The sequence below is a fragment of the Podarcis pityusensis genome, assembly GCF_964106645.2.
Source record: "Podarcis pityusensis genome assembly, chromosome: 15".
NCBI classification, from domain to species: domain Eukaryota; kingdom Metazoa; phylum Chordata; class Lepidosauria; order Squamata; family Lacertidae; genus Podarcis; species Podarcis pityusensis.
Genome location: NC_138040.1, coordinates 26,542,779 through 26,565,866, shown reverse-complemented (window position 1 = coordinate 26,565,866; position 23,088 = coordinate 26,542,779). Strand labels below are relative to the sequence as shown.

Genomic DNA, 23,088 nt, shown 5'->3' with positions numbered 1-23,088 from the left:
TACAGGAAAATTGGACTTAACACAAAATGGCAGACAAGTGAAATATTGATTCACAAGTACACATAGGGGAAAAAATGAAACAATATTTTTTAAATGAAAACCACAAGACAAGACAAGATACTATAATAAAGAAGAAAAGGAACAAAGAAGCGTGAACCATGAGTCTCTAACCTCAGTCAATTAAGCACACCATTTGGGTGAAGGAAAATCACTGAAAACTGAGTTCTACCGGGTAACCTGCTAATGTTTTATTTGGAGCAGCACTTTTGCTTTTCATCACTAGACGGAGCTCTACCCATCTGAGGACAAGTCTACAGACATCAATGACACAACAAAAGCTAGCTTACCCCCACAAGCAGTGCCAATGGGGCATTAAATGGAGCCTGAAAGGTCACATATTTAATTAACATATTTGATTACAGCATGATTTGCTTCAAGTTTTTATTCTGTTTTAAAGTCAAGACTATTTACTTTTTACCGTTAACCCAAATAAAGAAGGTGGATCATTTCAAATGTGCTAGATGGGTTTTCAAGCATTGTCAGATTCAGATTTTCTTATATATTTAATTAATGTATTTAATTTGTATCCCACCCTTCCTCCTAAAGGAGGCTGGGACATTCTAATCTTTTATTACACGTACAATCATATTCCAGCTTTTAAAGCTTTGTGTCTTTCTTTGGCAAAATAAACTAAGACTGGTTCCCCTTCTGCCCCAACTCAGTGGACTTCCAGGACAACAACTAATGATCCTTTCCAATGCCATCAACAATCCTAACTACACAAGCATCAAAGAAACCAACCTCTTTATTGAAAATCAAGCACAAAAAGACATACATAGGAAGACAGCATGTTTAATTAATGCCACATCTATGCATGGCTCATAGGCAAAGATAATCCTCTACTTGAAATGCTGTAAAAGAGGATGCTGGAAATCAAAACAAGAATAAGATGGTGCAAGGCTATAAGCTACATCAACCCCCAAAATGTAACCAGACTGGAAGAATGAGAGGCTTTCAAAATAGCCTTTTTTAGCTGGTAAAGCCATAACAGCCATTCAGAAGACTCAAACACCCTTGAACCAGGAGCCTCACAGAAAAGCTGAGACTTTGCTTAGTGATAGGATATGATGGGATCCTCCTTGGTCACAAGTCTGGAGTTGTGTGTGTGGTGTGTGTATGTGTTACATTGGGCCCTGCAATAAGTGGTTAACCTTAAGATGAATGGGGGGGGGGTGCGTCAAAGTCCACCCCATTGTTTCCTGAATGTATAGAGCTTGCAGAATCAATAAGTGATAAGTGTTCCCTGTTTATTTCTTCCCTCTATCCATCGTAACCCCATTTACTAGCTAACCAGTATGTTGAAATTAAATTTTCAAGGCAGTGGTTGCGGGGGGCGGGGGTGGGGGGGCGCTAATGCCGTCCTTCTCCCTTTGCCAATTTTATGAAGCAACGAAAACCATTTCCCTGCTTCTTTCCTTCTGCCTCATCACTAAACATTTTATCACCAAAATTGTGAAAGTATATTAAATATTACACAACTACTCCAAAAGACATTTCACAGGCTGAAACGAGGAGATGTGGTCTGGGGAGCCATAAATCTTAGAAGGTGACATTAATAAAAAAAAAATCTCTCCCCCGTCTAATGTATTAGGATAGTATTTTACAGGAAACTTGCCATGTGGCACGGAGTGAGGAAGATGTTATGCTGAACCCATTGACATTTTAGCAAGGAGAGTTTTTTAATAGAATGGAAACTTGGCTCGGTAAGGAGAATGTGAAGAAAATGCCAAGCCTGATGGGTCTCCAGCAATGGATCTATTCTGATTTATATGATATTAAATATTTCACCTCCAACCCAGGTTCCCTGGTATTTGTCCTAATATGGCTTCATACTCATTTTCAGAATACAGCTCAGGCAGAAAAATCATCCATATGCGTTGATGACACAGAAGCAATTCACATGCCACAGTAAGCCACAGCTGAAGCTTTACCATGAATATGCCTATCTGGGTCATTGGTTTCCTCTCCACCAGTGTTACATGTGAACCAAGGTCATGGTTTGTTTCACTTGACTGCAGCACAATCAGTTAGCCACAAACAAACCTTGGTTACAGACTGTGGTATGTTGGTAGTGAAACAAACAACTGGGTAGAGCAGTTGAATGAAATGGGCTGAACTGGTTTGTGCACAGTAGACCATGGTTAATAGGTTACCAAGACATGCGACCATGACCACTATCTGAATTGCTGAGGTGGGCCATGAGAAATACAAATACAGTGGTACCTCTGGTTAAGTACTTAATTCGTTCCGGAGGTCCATTCTTAACCTGAAACTGTTCTTAACCTGAATTACCACTTTAGCTAATGGGGCTTCCTGCTGCCGCTGCAGCGCCAGAGCATGATTTCTGTTCTCATTCTGAAGCAAAGTTCTTAACTCGAGGTACTATTTTTGGGTTAACGGAGTCTGTAACTTGAAGTGTATGTAACCTGAGGTACCACTGTACAAATAATAAATGTATACACTGCAGTAGGTCCTGGGAAAGTCTGTGTGAAAGCCTTCCATATCCATAGCCCCCTGTCCTGCCTCACCCCAGCATGCGTGCACAATAAAGGGAGCTCAGATGAGTTGGGTTATGCCATGTTATGCATCCTAACCTATGTTTGGAAGAAACCATTGTCCCTTACAGTCATACGTTATGGCCTGTTAGTAGGAAGAAAGACTGGGTTACTCACAAGCACTATAGAATCCTCCAGGTCATAAGACAGAACAATTAGTAAAAAAAACATAACATTGGATTTTACTTTAATGATAAAAGAAAAGAAAGAATGATGAAAGTTTGAACAGAAACATCCTCTCAGAATGGAAGAACAGCGAAGCAATATTCAAGCTGAAAAATGCACATATATATGGCATGATAATCAATGCCTAATATGATAGTCACTGTATTATTTTACCACCACAATTGAAAAACACAGCACATAACATACCACTAAAAAGCCTTTTAGATTCCCTGTTATTGTTATTAATCACTCTTTACTCTAAACACTCCCTGGGGGATGCTACTATGAGTACATGCAACAAGCTCAGATTCCTCTTCCACAATTTCTTGCTTTTCAGCTCCAGCACCAATGAACCAATATTTGCTTCTTCTTTTGGTTAGGGGAGGGGCTCCTTCTCTAGCACACCATCTCCCCTTGCTGCCTGGATCCACAGCTATGCAAATAATTCATCCAGAGATTAATCACAGGTTGACACTAGTCAATCTTACTAAATTCAATATTTGCATTCTCTTCAGATGAAGGAAGGCTGAGGGGCAGAGACAGAGACAGACAGACAAAGGGAGAGCACTCAGTGGGGATGGGGAATGAGAGACACAAAACTGCTGCCTGCAATATGTTTGTTATACTGTGAGAAAAATACATGATGGATAACCAATTTGTCCAGGTGGGTCAATATTGTCCCTGTTCCAGCAACATGAGGGTAGCAGCTGCTTCTAGAGTGTCCTTCCTTTATACATTACTGAAGTACCACAGAAGCCATTTTTTTCTGTAGATTCTGCACATGGCACTGGTTAAAGATCCATAACTACATAGGCCAACTGCACACGGCTTTGTCAGAAATAAGGTGGTGGTCCAAAGCAGGAAGGCCAAGTTCCATGGGAGTAAACATGAATACAAGCAGATTCACAAACAAAGGCATTCAGGGAATAAGAGAAAAAGCTCAGGCAGTATCCACCTGCAAGAAACAACTCACTTGGCCTGAAAAAGCTCTTGAACTAGGGCTTTATATAAGGACTAATTGGCCCAGGCTGGCTGTTGGGGGTTCAGGCCAACTGGTACTGCAGTTGCTAAAAGCACCCAACTAAGTCTACTAGACTGAGAGACTAGTGACACAGGAGTAATAGTGCCAGCATCTGAATGGTCACAGTCTCAAGGATACGTTTGTCCAAAGTGGTATCATAGGCAGACCTCCTAGATATTCTGCCCTTGCAGAATATCAGCAACACCAATACCAGAGGACTTACTGTCAGGAACTGCAGGTGCAGTAGTGCAAAGGTAAAATACACAGGTTCAGACTGGACAGCCAGGGATAAAGATGAGGAAACTTTCCAGGGGTAAATAATCAAGTGTTGGTGGTGATGATACATCCATCAGTTTAGCTGACTGCCCCTGCTTAACCCAACATTTCCATGAGCAATTCCTAAGCTTGTTTTAGTTGACATGGAAACACATTTCAGACTCCCTGAACGGTAGCTGCTGAGTACTGAAAATGCAAGGTGCAACACTGAAATAAATCGGACACATGAGATGGCAGCAAAGCATTTCTCAGCAGGGTTAGTAGATACAACAAGACTAAATCCACTGACTAGTCTCTGTTCTGCAGGGATTTTTAACTATTCATCAATCAGATTCTGTGAAATGGAGAGGCGCCGACACAATTCCTTTGTGGAATTCAGAAGCCTTTTTTCAACCAGACAATAACTCAGAGAACCCAACCTGATTCCAAGAACTCATTCCCCAAAGAACAGTTATTCTGAAGCTCCTGGACCTCATCACACATCCTCAAAGATCTGCTTCTGCCTTTATTTTAGAAAGAAAATCAATGTGAGAGTTGCTGAGGAGCTGATCTTCTTTTGTGGCAAGCAACGAGACAACAGGATAAACTGTCAATCCTCGCCCACTCTTCCCGCAATTTACTGCCACAAACATTTACCCAATGCTTACAGAACTGGTGTCAGGTTTGGAGTTGGCCAACGTTTTGGAAAATGAGACAGAAAATCTAAAAGGTTCCTCCCCTTAACTGGCATGGGGCACAATCCATCAGGAAGTCCTCCCAGGCAAGTTTCATTTCAACAGGCATTTAGGAGGCGCAGCATGTAGCTCAGTGACAAGGCACACATTTTGCAAGAGGAAAGGCACAAATTTAATCTCCAACATCTCCAGGTAGGGCTGGAAAAACTCTGTCCCATCTGAAACCTTGGAGAACCCACTGCTAGTTCTTGCAGACAACACTGAGCTATTTGGGGCTATGGTTTTACATAGATTGTGCATATTGGAATAAGGCTTTTCCCTACAGTTCTCTATTCTAGCACAGCTCCTATTCATTTAAATGAGGCATGTGCAGGAGAACTAATGGCTCATCCACACCTGCATTTTGCCCCATGCTTTCTAGGTACAGGCCCCAACGGTTTCCCTGAGAAAACCCACTCTTTAACGCTAAATCAGAACAAATGGCAATTCAGGTTTTTCTGCAGACTGCCGTTTGCTCTGATTCTGTAGTAAAGAGCAGGTTATCGCAAGGAAAGTAACTGGGCAAGGGGGGAGCTCAGACATGGCACTTTAAAGTACGGACCTGTTTCTAGAAATGTGGCAGGAAATGAAGTCTGGATGAGTTCTCTCAGTGTGGATGCATTGCATGAAACAGATATGCCCATCTCCTGCTCTAATGCCCTTAATGGCACCTGCAAATCCACCAACCGAGGCAGCAGCATAGCCCTGCTCCATGTGCAGGCTGTCTCCCAGCACCAAGACATAGCAGCTGATACTTGTGCCTTGTGGACATATCATCATTATTGTTAAATTCATCATCCACCTTTCCGGATCAAACTCTGGCTCCAGGAAAACATGGCAAGGGATAAAACACAAAGAGCAACCCACAAAACCCTAAGGGGTTCAGTTTCAATTCACACAGCAAAGGAAAGAGATGGCATAAACAGCAAATGTTTCACTTGCCTCCTAAATACCTGTGAGGATAACCTTGGACAAATATTCTTCAAGGGCAGGTGAATGAATCACAATGTGACTTAATGCCACTGAGTACCACTGCTTGCTTATTTTCAGATTCAGCGTGGCCATTTTCCTACAGAGGATCCATCTGTTGCATGCAATCATTTGCTGTGTTCTCCCAGCTAATAGGAGTTGGACAAGACTTCCCTGGATTGTGTTCTGGTAAAAGATGCCATGCACATACGGTGTGTACGGGAGTGTACAGAACAAGCCTGTGATGGAGCATTTTAAAGTGTTACAGAAGCGACAGCACAAGTCCCATCAGATGGAATTGCAATCTGTTTGGCAGGGCACTTTGAGAATATAATACGCTAACTGTAACAATTAGCTATCTTGGGGGTTTTTTGCAGGGGGGGGGTGAAAATGGGCAGCAAAACACTCATAACATATAATCATATATGCTAACGCTCATATTTGTGAGTGATGTGGGCTTATTAACTGCGTGCTGTGCTTCGATCTCCATTCTGAAATCTTGGGCATCTAATCTGTTCATCACCGCTGCTCAACTTAGCTACAAGAAACAAGTGTCAACCTTCTACTGTTCAGTGGTGCAGAGATGGAAATAATCCACAGAGCAAGGACTTACAATTCTGACTTCTCAAGGATAGAACTGTCACTACAAAGGGCGGGCAGGAAGAGAAGGGGATTATGTTCACTTCGGTGCTAACTTTCAGCAAAAAAGGCCCCTACGGTGGTTCATAAAGGTTAATACATAACCATATGTTGTTTTTTTAAAGACAATTTAGAAAAGTTGTATGAATGGTGCCCAGATGTCTTAAACTGAGATTCTTAACACCTTTAGCCACTGCACTTTCCAGAAGAAGGAGTTGTTCTCCTGGCATGTTATGTAGTTGTGTGTTGTCAGTGCAGCTGGCAGGAAAAAGGTGCGGCCGCTCCTTACTCATCAGCTGTCAGGTGATACAAATGGCCAATGGGATTTTACCTGCCCTATAAAGCCTCAAACAGACTCTGGCTTGACTTTCTACTGTAGTCTCAGAGACTTGTCTCTAGGGAGCAGATGAAGCTTCTGGTAGCTTGAACATCCTTGCCATGCTTCATCTAGTCTGATTAGCCTTCTCCTTGCCCAATTTCATTTTGGCAGCATCTCCAGATTACAAGCCCTGACCCTGTGCAATATTGGGAAGAAGTGCCAGAGTGAATCCTGGACATAATGGATGCAGAATAAACTTTTTTCTAATCTCTTTCTCTCACTCTCATTGCAAGTATATTCTTCAAGCGTAGCTGGAAGAAATTCCTCTCTCCTTGTACTTTCTATTCCTAAAGCAACTTTTGAGAGTATGTAGAACTGCCTGAGATTCAAGCTTCTTCACCATGTTTAATTTAGCTAATGATGGTTCAATCCTCGGCTTCCTTGGCCAAGGAAATAAGCTGAAAGTCTATTTCATTTCCTAAATGGGTAGAATTCTACATACAGATGTAACACGACCATCTTACAAGTATCAGCTAGACAGAGGTGACTCCTGGCAGCCTGCTGGGAGATGCACTGGGCAGAATATCATTTCCAGATGATTGATTGGGAAATTTCAAGGAGAACTCTCTGGACCCTTTGTTGGCTTCCAAGGTTCACTGTGATTACTGCTAGCGGATCATTTTTCTCCCAGAGCTCTCTGCCCCTTATATCTCAAGATGCATATAAACAGACACAGAGAGAGGAGTCTCAGGCCCCAATTTTATGCTTTCCCTTCTGAGGTAGAAAATGGTTAAGTGCAAAGCCCTCAAGTCAGGCAAACAAGTTGTGATGCTGATTTATGAGCTCTGAAAAGTGCTGAAGAAAGCCGCATTGAAGTCACACTGTACAAGGCTTTGAACTGCTTGGATGTAGATAGAAGTTGGGGGTGAGGGCATGGTAGGTAGGGGGTGAGGGCATGGTAGGACAGTCCCAAGTGCCACCCTCTGCACCTCAGCAAGGATGTACAATGACAATGTTGCAAGCACAAAACCAAAAAACATGAAGTACCAATTATCAGCTCATCATATGCGTCAAACAGATGACAGGTTGCTGGCCTAGCAATAGGATGTTGTAACAGATCTATGAATGCATCAATAGGATTAGGCAGTGGGCGACTATCCTAAATGACCAGCCAGATGTCACATGCCCCATCGAAGATATAAGGGGGAAATCTGTGTCTCCTTCTACCATATCTACCTGCAAAGAAATGTTTCTTGCCAGCAAACTCAGCAATGCCTTCTGCTCATTCCATCTTCCACTGTGACTACATGAAGCGGGAGAGCAGGGTGGCACCCTGAACCTTGACCTCTGCACATATACTGGCTCCACCAACCAAAGGTCTGAAAGGGGCTTCTATGTACAGAGCAGTCTCTTTCAGATGCCTTGCTGAACACACTGAGGCTGAGGAACTGGAGGCAGAGTGTGCAATCTTATGCTTTCACTGAATGTGTGAAAGGCACTGGCGGAGGAAGGGGATGCGGTAGGTGCGGCCCGCCCCGGGTGTCATCCGTGGGGGGGGGGTGACATCGCCACACCGCCCCGCTGGGACGCTCGCTGCTCCCAGGTGCACAGCATGTGCGCCACTCCTAATGCCGGAGCAGCTAGCTCTGCCCCGGTGAAAGGAAAATGTGAAAAAGACTAACGTTATCAGTTTTACCTGGAGACAATTGAATGCGATAGGAATTCAGAAAAAAATATTGGGGTAAAAAAAGGAAACTCCAGCAGCACCAAAAAATTCCAACTATCCATTAAGTCTCTGCCACTGGAAGCAGTCAAAAATGTAGAAATGTGAACACTGCACCACAAAAGTGTAGACGGCATGAGGTGGGGAGGCATGATGGGGTCTCAACATGCTACTCCCCTACATCCTGAGATGGGGAAGTGCTTAGGGTGAGAGTGAAAGTGGAAAAGAAGAAGAAGAAGAAGAGTTTGGATTTGATATCCTGCCTTTCACTCCCTTTAAGGAGTCTCAAAGCGGCTAACATTCTCCTTTCCCTTCCTCCCCCACAACAAACACTCTGTGAGGTGAGTGGGGCTGAGAGACTTCAAAGAAGTGTGACTAGCCCAAGGTCACCCAGCAGCTGCATGTGGAGGAGCAGAGACGTGAACCCGTTCCCCAGATTACGAGACTACTGCTCTTAACCACTACACCACACTGGCTCTCACTGGCTATGTGTGAGAGAGAATGGGGGGAGAAGACTCTGTGTGTCAGAGGAGAGAGGGCAGGAAGAGAATGAGCACAGGTTCTCCCCACTGCCAGCATTTGGTCCACAGGGGCAAAAACGTTGCCCACCACAGCTAGCTTAAGGAGAGCAGAGAGGCATAAAGCAAACTAGAAGAGAGAATTTCCTCAGCAAATTATCCATCTGCTTCCTTTGTGCCTCTGCATTAATGAAGCACCACTTCCTTTTCACATATGATTCCTCATTGCATGGGAGAATAGGAAAATGTTTCTGGACAATCTCAGACAATCTTGTCTATGGCTTGGAGACCTCAGTTCCTTATTGTACCCTCTGGTTAAATGAGACCTTTACATGTGAATAGTTACTGTCTTTGAAGATAGATTTATTACACATTAAACAGTTTCAAGAGCTGCTATGCAGGCTGCATTTGCAAGTTGCTGTCAACCTAGATGGCAATACTGGCAATCAAGGAGGCTCATCTCATCTCCTTTGGTGGAACACACAGGCAAATCAGAGATCTGAATAGATCCATTTGCCCAACAGCTTATTCCCTGTATACCCTACTTCATTTGAATTTACAAGGCTACCACCACTGCTGATGAATTACAGAGAAGATCCTCGTGTCCCAACACATCCTGTTCATTAACACAACTTGACAAACCACAATGCATCAGAGCACTGTCAGCCATGCATAGTCAGCTCCCAGCTTATCACAAAGGGAATAGTGGGGGTAGAAGCCCAGGTTGCTTAAGGCTCATGCACATTTCTACTTGTCCTGTGCCTAGAAAGCACAGGTCTAGGCAGTTTTTCACTTGCGTGGCTCCTTTCCCAAAGAAAGCTTGCTCTTTAGCTCTAAATCGGAGCAAACATCGACCCAAATTGCTGTTTGCTCTGATTGAGCACTAAAGAGAGGTTTTCCCCAGAGGAAAGCTGGACAAGGCCTTTTTGAGATAGATGTTTCTCATATTAACGGGGGGGGGGTGTCATTATACTTGAAGCCATCTTTACTATACTCTTTAAAACATTCCTTATTATGGCACTGAGTGAGAAAAAGAAGGGCCTCACATTTTGTTCTTGCAGATTAAAATGGTGTCCTGGTCAATTTATCAAGTGAAGCTATATAGTTGACTAATCAGCTGATTAAATCAGCAAGTCAAGTGCAGCTCTCATTATTGTGTTGCAAAACTAAATTATTTAAAACATTTCTGGGAAAGGGTCTTACCTTTAAGATGCAAAGCAAAGACAGTATAACCATCAAGAGATAAGGGGAGAGCCAATTATGGAAGGCAGCCACATTTTGGAAATTGGTAACCAGATGAGTCGTAGCAGGAGGAAAGGCATGAAAAAAAAATACAGGTTCCATTAGTCCCTAATGATTTGAGGATGCTGAATGATATAGCACCATTAACACTAAATTGCCAGCTGTGAATTAAGCAGAGACTATCAGTATAGTTGAACCAAGCCAGAGATGCTTAACATAATGATTCGAGACAAGAAGGTCAGCAGCTTCTTCAATTTCCCAGCCACCACACTGCAGATTTTTGCAGGTGTTACTGCACGAAAACACCACCATTTTTCAGTACATTTCACTTCCCTGTATTCCTTTTCCAAGTTATATCCTGCTGGCTTTCCAGTTTGCAAGGAGAGGGCAAAGCATGAGAGGGGGTACTGGACGTCAAGGCGTGAAAAGCTTCAGTCTGGTCCCAGAAGTTGTCAGAGTGTGTTGCTGACTAGGAGCTCTCTGAGCCCCACGGGCTCCATCTCAGGAGCAGATCAGGGCAATATGCTGTCCATCACCCACCATGCCACTATCACAGTTGGGGATAAGTTACCATCTGGAAGCTTAGCTACCCAAGGCAGATGAGCTAAGAAAGAAATCTGAGTGGAAGCAAAGAACGGGAGGAATGGAACAAAAGGCTATGTTAAAGCATAACCTATAACTCTTGCAAGTTTCCACTTCTCCTCCCACTTTGTAAAAGCAAAAACAAAGGCAAGAGCCCAGCCAGAGTATCTAGTCCAGTGCCTTCTCCTTCTCTGCGCTTCCACTACCTCCCAGTTAACCAACAGAACTCAAAACAGAAATGCTGGCAAACATCACATCACTTCAAAAATGCACAGGTGTGCAACACCTGTGAAAACACGTTGATCATAAGAGTCACCTAAGTTCGGCAAATGGGTCCTTACATACCACAAACACCTGTGGTGTTGGGCTGCCACAATTGTGATTCAAAGGTCACAGTGTTCATGCCAAATAAAGTTTTAACTCCATAGCAGCAGCAACACCATAGCAATCAGTGCACACAATGGCAAGATAACTCATTACCACTGATTACTTTTTTAAAAAAAAAGTCAAGAAACAGACATTCAAACAGCCCCTTCTGACTTGCAGTGGTGCATTTTGATTCATAGCCATGCCCTGCAGAACAACAACAAAAAACAAATCAATTCTCTATTTTGTATGTGTGCAATTAACATAAAGCATTTTTATGACTGAAGGAGTTGCCTTTCTGAGTGGCAGAAATGAGAACAATTCCCAAAATATAAATGGGAAAGAAAAAAGTTTTCAAGCTGAAGTTGCTTTTAGTTTTAAAGCGAATTATTTGTTTTTCTTTTAGCATACAGTGAAGGCTGTGTCAACCCCAGTCCCAACCTGGGAAGCTTCCTAATGTGGCTTAATTTGCAAGCAGGTCATTGAGGTATCACAAACAGGGCAGTGGTTTTTATATGTAGCAGATTTTACCGAGAAAGGAAAAGCTCAGATTGAAAGGAGCGAAGGACATTTTTACGTGAACAGCTTTGTGCCAATGCTGCAAAAAAAAAAAGCTGCGTATGTGAGGAATCCCAATCCCAATATAAGCATATGTCTGGAAGCATCCTGAGATTATTTATTATTTGTAAATGATAAAATTATTATTATTATGTTTGAAGTTTTATTCAGTTTTAGTGTTCTGTTGGGAGCCGCCCAGAGTGGCTGGGGAAACCCAGTCAGATGGGCGGGGTCTAAATTATAAAATTATTATTATTATTTGCTCAGAATGCATGTTACACTACTTGCAAGACTGTAAAAAATTAAGGCTGATCTGAAATCCACCACATGCACACAAATATTTGCAAGTAGTGAAACTGGGAAGGGCCATTTCGGGGGGGGGGGGAGAGAATGGTAGTAAAAAGAATACCGATCTTCTTAGCAGCCATCAACTGGCAGCTTCCCCCCATACACATATAGAAACCCACTTGGAACACCATCACACAGTGCTGTTCCATGGTGGATTCAAGGGAGGAGCACTTAAGCAACAAAACAGATGGCAGTAGTGAAAAAAAGAAGTGTGGGGGAAGGGACATGAATCCCTTTCTCTCCATCCCACATGTAAACTGCTATGGCGGAAATCTTGCGGTGCTACCTTCCCTGGAGAGATTTGCAAAATCTGCCTCTTCTGAATTTCTGCAGTACTTTCTCATTTTAATGGCCTTTTCTTGTTTTAGCAACTTTTCATTCTACAAATAAGTTTGAAAAACTTTCCCCTGCAAGACTGTCAGCTAGAATCAGAACTACGCTGATTTTTAAACAGCGAAAGTCAAGAGAAGCCAATTTAGTAATTCAGAGGTTTTCAACCTTTTTGAGTCCACGGCTCCCTTGACCAGCTGAGTTCTTTCTGCAGCACCCCTCTGGGGCTCAGGAGCCCAGTTATGTCACCCCTTGCTTGCAGAGCTGGCAGCCTCTCTCCCTTTTTCAAACACCCTCCTCTATCCTTGGGAGTCTTCCGGGCAGCTGCTGTTGCTACCCCTGGTCTCTGAGCTGCCCCCCCCCGCCCAAAGAGAGGTGCCTCCTCACACTGAAAACTGAAACGCTTCAATTACTGACAAAGAAATCTCCTTCCTGCCTCCCTCCTCTCATGCACTCCATCGGCCACCTTGCTGACCCAACTGAACTTCTCTCCCCATCAGTCATGTAGACACAGTGGCATGTTAGCAGAAAGGAGAGAACACCCTGATAAGGGGCGAGGCGAAGGCAGCGCCAACCAGGGCCATGGCAGTAAATCACAGTCTTCGGTTTCTTCTGAAAGGAGAGCCTGCCAAAGCAGGGCAGGCCTCAAAGGGTTTTTTGTTGTTGTTGCCGGGGTGGGGGATGGGGAGAGAGGCCAGCACATAAATAAGTTGGAAAGGAACCGTGAAAAGACACTGGAGACTGTAAAAATCCCTGGCGCATTCACGCCACTTGGGTAAGCAGGGAAGCCGCCGATCATTGCAAGGAGCTATTCTCAAAACAAGAATGACACGGAGTGAAGTTAACGGATGGAATTCACTGCCGCAAATGTGCTGATGGGTACAGGCTTGGATGGCTTTAAAAGAGGATCAGACAAATTCACAGCGCATGGGTACATTAATGCCGTTTGGCCAGGACAAGAAGGCTTGAAACAAGATGCTGGCCATGTTTGGAAGGTGCTTCCTGCTCAGAAGATCAGCCACTCTACTACAGCCCCCCTCCTCCCTCCAGTCTTGTTTCTCCTCCCACCCAGAGAAGGTCACCTTTTAATGTTCACTGTGTACACTCAGTCATTGGTGGGCTGTTTTGTGTGGTTCCCCCTTTGAAGATCCCGCCCCCCCCAAAAACCCTTGTTGTACTTCTGCACAGCAGCCTGCCAAAGCCACCCTCTTGTCCGTGGGCAATGGCATTTTGACTACACAAGCAACAGCACTCACAGCTTGAGTCAGAAACAGAGGAACTAACAGCTGGATGGGAACTCCATTTTCGGAGGTATTTTGACCAGATGCTGCGGATAAACAACCTGAGAGGAATATTTCCATAATTTCCTGCCTGGCAGCTTTGAGAAACAGGATTCTGGTCTTGTTAGTCTAATCCAGCAGGTTCTTATAATGTTCTTGAGGCTGGTTTAGGTACATTGTTTAGGATGCTACAGCACAGCACAATAATGGAGAATTCTACATGACTAACATCCCTTTTTTAAAATGTAAAGTTTATTGAAACATTGTTGTCATTGTTGTTGTTGTTAATGTTACAATACCAAGTAAATAAGCTTACAGAAGTCTATATCCTCCCTCCCTTCCTGTGTATTCCTCCCCTCTGAAAATGCACACGCACCCCAGAAGCTAAGGCAGTCTCACTGCCCTCTGAACCCCATAAAAGAGGCAGATTCTGTACCACATACAAAGCAGCCCCAGCAACAGAGTCTCACCCTCCCTTAAAGAAAAGAAGGGGAACCTGGCCTCCCAATGGTGGGGGAATACAACTTCCAGCACCTATGACTGTGGGCTGTGAGATAAGAGCCCCTGTACATCCAGGGTCACAGGCCACAACTGCATCAGAACAAGCCCACCATGAAAAGGTCCCCAAGTTAGTCTTTGTCACCAACTTCATAAACAACAGACAACACTGCTTTTTCACAGCAGTAACATGCTGGGATCTCTATCACTGTTAAGAATCAGTTTTCAATAACTCTCCTTTAACTATTATTACTTATGTTGCAGTTTTATAAACACTGTCTTCCAATGGAACGTTGAGTAAGATGGGCAGACCTCCGTGGTCTGAACCAAAAATAATTTGGATTGTCGACAGCTTTTTTGTATAACCCTTAGATGTTCAGCAGCAACATAATCCAAATCTCAAATTGGGATCAATACAGATTGGAGGCCCTCCTCCCTCAAGAATCCTCCACACCCTTTGCACCCCCTTTACACTTTCCCAAGCTTACCTAGATATGGCAGCAGGGGACATTCATGGCAGTGCTTCCATTGGCTCCTAGACACTACTATAAGAACATTGTTTAAGTGGGGCACTGGGAGACAAGGGTACCTGTACTACATTTCCCATTGTTCCCGGTGACCTAGATGTTGGTGCACACACTCACAACAGCATCAGGAGCCTAACTGAGGCCCTGATACACCTGCTATGAACCCTTCCTTCCTCCATCACACCCAATTAAATTTGGGGAAGATTACACAGTGGCAGAGTCAGGCAAAAATAAAACCCAGAATCTGATTCTAAAGAAAGTCCAACAGGCAGAACCCTCTCTCATTTCTGGGCTTCATTCCTTCACAAATTTTGCTTTGATCCAGCTGTGAAAACTCTATAGTATACCAATGAGACAGTAGAGGATCCTTGCACCAGACGATAGTAAACCAATAAAATGTTTCTCCTGCCAGACCACATTGCCTTACATTATTGGCCCAGAATGCATAGCTGCTCCTCTGGAGAAGATGTATTGCTCCCCATCCCATTATTATGGGTCAGTAATAGCATAAGTAATAATCTATGCACTGCAAAGTCACTGTGAATGTTAACTCTAACTTACTGCCAATAACCAACATCATATATCTTCAATTCCCGGGCACTCAGTTTCATAAAGTAATAGTCCGTATGCAATCTATAATGTTAATGGGTCAGAGAAAGAGGTTCAACATTATTTTGATAGAATAATTATGGGTTGGATTTTTTAAAAAATTAAAGAAATTGATGATTAAGTGACCTACAAGGACTGATAAAACACCAGATTCCAATTCAGTCAATGAAAAATGTCTCTAGTCTTGCGGGACTCTTAAGAACTCTAACATCTTCTTAGCCTTATATTTTCTCACATCAAGTGAAAGAGTGTTATCAGGCAAATGTCCATGATTTGGTAATTGAATTGTTATATTTATTATTCACTTAAATGAGTTAGAAGTTTTCTTATGCACCCTTCACCATAAACAGATTATGACAATATGATATACAATTATAAAAACAAATAAAACCTATTAGAAAAAAATCAGAAAGGTTTTTTTTTAATTCCCCACACCTCTGAGGGTAGTGAAATTAACAGGAGGGTCTCCTCTGCTGATCTTAACACTCATGAACGTCTACAGGAAAGGAAGCGGTCTCTCACATATTTGGGACCTAAGTTGTTTAGGGCTTAAAGCACTGATGCAAAAATAAAATGTGGCAATCAGTGCAGCTATTATAGAACAGGGTTTGTTTCAGTTGCAAATGGCACTTCAGCTAGGAATCAGGATGCATTATTTTGAACCAGTTGAAGTTTCTGAGTCGTCTTCAAGGGCAGCCCCACATTTTATACGTTGTGAGCAACTTTGGACACAATTTTTTGGAAAAGGGGCAGGTGCTGATGATTTCAGTGCGCTTAAAGACTACAAGGCTGCATCAAAGAAGAAAAATGCATGCAACAAATGTGATGCAATGACTTATTAGAATCACAGAATTGTAGAGTTGGAAGGCTCCACCAGGGTCATTTAGTCCAACCCCCTGCAATGCAGGAATATTCTTGTCCAACATGGGGCTCAAACCCACAACCCTGAGATTAAGAGTCTCACACTCTACTGGCTAAGTTATTACATACAGATGTGCGTAACATGCCTGCAAATTCACATTCCATAGCCCAAATGCACAGTGCTTTCACACTTCCGAGGATCCTCAAGAATAGTACAATGCAACATGCTGATCAGTGTTGAGCTCTCTTGATTCACTCTGATATACTGTAAAGAGCCTCACTCACAAGTTACAAGCCCTAAGGTTAGCTGTTAGACCTGCTTAATTTACAGGTAATGCCACACATTCCCACCAGTTCATCTCAGTCCTGAATCAATACATTTCCTTCATCCATTTCACCAAAATATCTTAGATATGGATGCAAAATGTTGATGTACTTCTGAGAACTTAATGCCATTACTGGATCACTGGGTGGTATCAAAGCAGAATTAGCCTAATTCTTCAACTAAGCAAGAAAGGGCATTTAAATCCTTTTTTTTAAAAAATGCTATTAATTACAATAGCAAATTGCTATTATTATTGCAAGGGAAGTGGCATAATAACACAAGGGGCTGCAGTGGAGACAGGTGGAAGAAATTCTTCTCGCTATCGCTACATGAGCTGTTTATCCAAAATTCAAAGCTTAAGAATCAAGTACCAAAGGAAAGGAAAAGAGAGAGACAGGGGAAAGAAAATGTTTAAGCTTTTCTGTATCTCAAAAGCTACCAAGGAAAAGCCCACTTACAGATTATTAAAATCAAGAGGGAACTGCTCTTTCAGCAGAGAGGCTACAAAATGAAGAGTGGTTTGAGGAAATTGCTTGGCACAGAATTTTAAACAGACATTGAAAAGGTCCCAGAATCTCAAGACTACACCATTTTTATGGTAAAAGCATGGGAAGATGAGAATTGGAAAACTTTTTTTTTCCTAAGGGGCAACAACCGGCTCTGTTTAGAAGCAGTCTGCTGCTGCTGCTATCCCCTGAGTCAGAAATCAAAGACTTCAGTGAGGGCCAACAGCTCACTGGATAAAGCATATGTTCTGAATGCAGAAATTAAATCCCCAGCCTCTCCTTCCAGCTGAAGAGATCTCAAGTACTATCATGACTAGGGATGAAATAAAATTTCATTGGACTATGTTTTAAAGCAAAGCATTTTAATTTGCAGTTTCCAGATTTATACACAGATGTAAACGTATTTAACAAACTGAACTTCCCACTTCTGTGGATTTTGTGATGCACTTTTGATTCAAAAATGCATACAAAAATGAGAATTTTACACAAAAATGCAAATTTTGTGGGGACAATGTCTATAAATGAGTACCGTTTAAATGTGATTTTCACTCCTCCAAACTTAAAAAAAAATCTGCAGAAAATGGGATAGAAGGGACTTATGATTGAGCATACGTAAAACTAACACAGAATGGAAACAGTCTAATCTGTCCATTCCTACTCATGACCCACACTCTGAGATATTGGAAATAAGCCATACTGGGGAGATGCAGAATAGAGATATGTTGGAGGAGGGGATTATGTTTCAAATAATCTGATCATGTTGCAAAAATTAGAGGGAAAGACCTGCTTAATGGGCGAATGCGGCACATGCATGAAGGAAGAAAAATGGTTCTGCCTTATCTTTCTGGTGGAACCCTGAAAAAGCTACTTAGACTCCCTCTTGGAATTTCACTTAACTGTGGTGGAGCAGGTTGGGCCATAGAGGACTCTGTAAGTCATACCAACTGCAATACCCACAATCCTACTGGGGCCTAGCAACATCTGTGCAAAAATTCAAACTCGCACTGCATCTTCATCTTCATCAAACTACCTGGCTTGCATCAGCCATATGGCCCTGTGGCAGGAGAGAAGGTGGAATGCCAGGAATCCAGTAGGGATTCATCTCAAACAGAGAGAAGGTGTCTTCTCTTCTCTAAGCTGCACTTGTATGATGATGACCTTGCAAACATCTCTTCAGCTCTTTGTGGTTTCACCAAACATGTTGATGAAGCTTGTAACTTTAATAACTTCAGCCTCAGCACAGGTAAGGCCTATTTACTCTGTCAGCAGCTAGCACTGATTTCACTCCGACACGGAAAGTGAAAGAGCATACTGTCCAGTAAAGGATCCCCTGCAATCTAGCCCCCAAGTCGGCTGATGCCTCAGTGGGCTGGAGACCATCTAGAAACAGGAAGGACAATGGTGTTTCAAGCCTCGCCCCATTTTGAGTCTTGCAAGCTGCGTACAGGAGATAGGGGTGCTTCATACAGGACCGCTGAGCAGAACAGCAGCTCGCCCAACAGCAGAATACATTGAAACTATTTTTACTTGACCTTGGCAATGTACATTCCAGAGAACATGATCTCACTTTGTTCAATGTTTATTTCAACAATGTGCTATTTTCCACCCATGACACCCTCACGTAGTATCACTACTTCACTCCCCCAAAATGGTTTATTTAAATGCTTTTATATAAAAATGTTCTCTTTCAAAGCATTCTCTGGCTCGCAACCAGATCAATCAGCAACCTTGCCGCCCGCTGATGAAAAATACCAAGCTGATAGCAGGTTACGAGGAGCCCATCCATAAAAGATGACAGATGAATTTTACTTCAACTGATTATTATTCTTCGGTGGAGTTGATGTGGGGGTGGAGAACAGCCAACAAGTTTGAGACTCCAACCCTCCCTCCCTCCCAATCTCTAAACCAGGAAAAGGGGTACCAGCCCCCTTAAGGCTCCACCACTTTCAGCCCAATGCCCTCCCACGTGGGTAACCACCTGAGTAGATTTCCTGATTTGGCATCCACCACAAGTTGCAATGAAGGCCACTTCCCACCCTTCCAACTGAAAAAATATGACTTAGGATATTTTCACTGTCTGTAGTTGGAGTGAAATCAAGAAATACTTAAGCTGGCATCACACCAATGAACCTCAGGCACAAACAATTCCAAGAAAGTCTACAATGTGAACAGGAAATCTTATTGGTCTGCTTAAATTAACTGGATCTCATAATCATCAATATTCTTTCATTATGCATTTTGTAGGTTTTGGCTTATCATCAACATAAGCCCTATCCTTTGGACTGAAAATTTGTTACATAAAGGGTTTTTCGTTTTTCAAAGTATTTTCTTCTGAGCCTTAACTGCTCAAAACATCACAATTGAAATAGTAACTGTTGATGACATAATTTATTGTCCTTGATCACCCCCCCCCAAAAAAATTATAATGTAATTGTCCAAGAACTTCCAGACATCAAGCAGGTTGTTTGTATGATAGGTGGATATTTTTTTCAGCCTGGCAGCTGCATTACCTCCTAAAAAGTTTTCTGGGGGCTGCTGGTATGTGGGACCAGAGGAAAAAGTGAGCACAGCAACAGATGTGACTCTTATCTTTGTACAGAAGACTGCATTCCAGCCACGGAAAAGTGAGTGGTTTTTATATTTACATACCTCCATCCAGGCATGCAGGAGATATTATCCCAGTTCAAGGCTGCACTGTATCCAGACAGAAGAATTTGAGGATTGTGCCAAAGTGCAGGCTATAGTTTGGGGAGGGCATGTGGATAGAGGCCTGGAATTTGCCCCCTTCCCTGGCTTATATGGTGGTCCATTATATATTCCATATGCAGAATGCAATCCACCTCCTCAGGTTACTTGCCAGGAACACCCATGCAGGTGTACAAGGCACAAAGTGATCACTGTGTTGTGTGCCTGACACTGAAGATGAGTTATCTCAAACTCCACCTGCCTGTTTTTCTTTCTTTCATTACCTTGCATCACAGGCCAGTTCATCTCAATATGGCACAATCTCAGGTATAGAGAGAATAGCAGAGGCTAGTAGGGATTCTGCCAGGGCCAAGCTGAAGCTATGGGCACACCTGTGCCTTAGTTCAGAATGACTTGTGCTTATGCTACCTCAGAAACGTTGGAGGGATCATGCTGGATCAGATCAAAGGTTCATCTAATCCAGTATCCCAGTTCCCAGTGTCCAGACATATGCTTCCAGGAAGCCGCAAAGCAAGACATGTAGGCAACAGCCTATTTCAACCTCCACCCAACCCAACATCTGTAATTGTGCCACACTGTCTCTGACTATCAGAGATTTATTCTCCATGAAGGTGTAAGTGTCTAGAACCATGCACAGCAATAAAGGGTACTCAGAAAAGCCAACATTTAGAGGAGGAAGCAGGACTACAACTTTCCAATTGCATGCAGCTCCTTTTCATAAATTTGGCTCAATGCATTGAGATTGGGGCAGAGCCAGCATGAACACTGCCTGTCCCAACTTCTCCACGCATTCAGTGTAAACATGGATAAAGTTTGAATGGGGCTATAGCTCAGTTCTCCGAATGATGTCATTTTCCACACTAGCACCTGCCAACTTCCAGCTGGAAGAAATCAAGCACTTAAGAATATGATTATTCTATTGTTTAGACTTCAGAATGGTCTGGCTGCAAAGATCTAACTCAGAGGTGGCCGCCAAGATGCTGCTAGACTGCTGTTTGCACCAGCGTCTGCCACAGTGGCCAATGGTCAGAGTTGATGGGTGGGAATTGTAGTCCAACAACATCTGGAGGGCCACATCCTTAAGTGGTTGGAAAGTATGTACTACTTCCTCGAGCGGGGAACAGCAACACAAAATTATTCCTATTCATTACAAATATCCACTGCACCCCTTAAGGGTTTCAGCAAGATGGACTGCAAGTCTCTAACTCCCTAACTGCCCAATGCTGAAATTGAAACAGGAAAACCAGGCTTGCGGCAGAGGTTGGAATCCAGGATAATAATAATTATTATTATTATTTATTATTATTTATACTTCGCCCATCTGGCTGGGTTTCCCCAGCCAATCCAGGAGACTCTGCTGTGTTAACCAAGGAAGGCCAGAAGGCCGGGCATCCTTAGCATCTCTGTATCAAGCCTAGGGTCTCATACACTCATACACAATCATGGGGGCCAATATCACACACCCCGCCCTTTTCCCTTCTCCATCTGAAGAGGGTTCCAAGGTCTCAGCCACACACATTCCCATGCCAATCACCAGTGATTGAAATCTACAGGTAGATTTCAGAAACTCAATCAATTTCAACAACTATCTAGTCGGGAATGGCCAGGAAAGGATACTTTTCTGATGCTGCTCTCAATATATACAACAGCAAGTTAATGGCCTCATTTTTCAAAGACGGAGGAGGAAAAGTTGATGATGAGAATAGTTCCGATCTCGGATTGCTCTGCAAAGCATTTATTAGGGTTAATAACTGTGATTAAATTGCTTTCTGATCCTGCTGAGGAAGGCACAAAGTGGCAGAAGCTAAAAATAAACAGTGCTTAGTTTAGAAGATTAAACAAAAAACAAAAAACTTGTTTTACAATCCATATCTTGATGTCTTCCCATTCAGCTACTAAAACTTGTGGCACACTTCACCAATAGTTTCTTATGGCTAAAATCCAAAGGACACAACTGACACCCCCTAAAAAGAAGTAAGTACCAATTTTCCCCAGTGAAGCAGTCATCCTAAAACCACTGTGTTACATTAACCCGAATATAAACTTGTTCTAGGATAAAAACAAGAAAGGTCTTGCAGACCCTAAAAAATTGTGCAGAAATGAAAGAAATTGCCTAGCCAAATGGCAAAAAACCACAATGGAATAATTTATCATGTTAGATTTACTCAAGCAGGGAATCCTTCCACTGCTGAATCTAATCTACTGCATGATTTGATGGGTTGTGTGGTAGTTCTCTCCCCCTACCCCCACCCCACCCCAATAAGGAAACTGTAGGGATGATTCTGAGCACCTCTTCCAACGGCATTGCATTAGCATTAAATGAATTATTTTGGTCAGACAGCTGACCAGCAAATCAGTTGCTGGGATAAGAATCTGGAAGAGTGGAAAGTTTTTCTAACCTCCTGTCATGGTCTGTGCTATTGACAGAGGTTCTTTCAGAGCTCCAAGCATTCTTCCTGGAGCCTGAAGATTCAAAATTATAACCAAACTTATTTAGGCAAACATCTGGCTGTGTAATTTGAATTACAAGATGAGGCCTTTTCTAAGATGGCTCTCTGTTTGTGAAATGTTCTCCCCAGGTGGGCCTTCATTACATATCTTTAGGCACCAGGCAAAAACATTTCTTTATAACCAGGCCTTTGGCTGATTTACATTCTACAGCCTTTTAAATGTGTGTGTGGGGGGGGGTTAATTGGTTTGTTCTGGTTTTTGTTTTATTATGTGTTTTGTCTTCTTATTTTGCATTTTTATGTTGTGAACCGCACGAAGGGCAGCTTACAAATTTAATAAATAATAATAATAAACATTGGACATTCAAGGCATCCACTGCTACCAAGACTTTTGTATCTTGCTATCTCATAGACTCCTTAGCCAACAACTCCCTAACACCTAAAATAGTTCTGCCCTGTTTCCCTGACAGCAGCACAATCATCCTCCTGTCCTAGTATGAGGCTTTGATCAAAGTGATCACTCATTTCCCTAACAGAAGCAGCACTGTTGACTGCAGCTGCCCACTGAACAGTTAGAATACTGATGGACATTTCACAACATAAGAGTTTCAGCCCATGGGTATACGAAGGCTCATATACAAGTAGGCAACTGACAGTTTTCAGTCTGTATTGCAAAAAAGCAGTAGCCCATGTGGAAAAAACCTAGTTGAGTTAGAGAATCCCTCTTTGCCCTAAGAACAAAAGAACAGCTCTCGTTTCAGGTCAAAGGTCCATCTACCTTGGCATCCTATTTCCAAGAAGCCCACAAGCTGAGCATGAAGACACCAGTCCTCTTCAACTGTATTGTCCAAAAACAGCATTGTAACAGACTCTGAATACAGTGGTACCTCGGGTTAAGAACTTAATTCGTTCTGGAGGTCAGTTCTTAACCTGAAACTGTTC

The 23,088-nt window shown here is 42.8% G+C and overlaps 1 protein-coding gene and 1 long non-coding RNA gene across 11 annotated transcripts in view; one reads left to right on the top strand and one right to left on the bottom strand.

The window, feature by feature from the left end:
- Positions 1-23,088, bottom strand: part of NCAM1 (neural cell adhesion molecule 1) — a 216,359-nt gene that overhangs the window by 112,865 nt on the left and 80,406 nt on the right. The gene's annotated exons all lie outside the window — the stretch shown is intronic.
- LOC308464617 lies at positions 4,422-6,988 on the top strand. The gene is made up of 2 exons (XR_013980113.1): positions 4,422-4,837; positions 5,841-6,988. It is a non-coding gene; the product is annotated as an uncharacterized lncRNA (long non-coding RNA).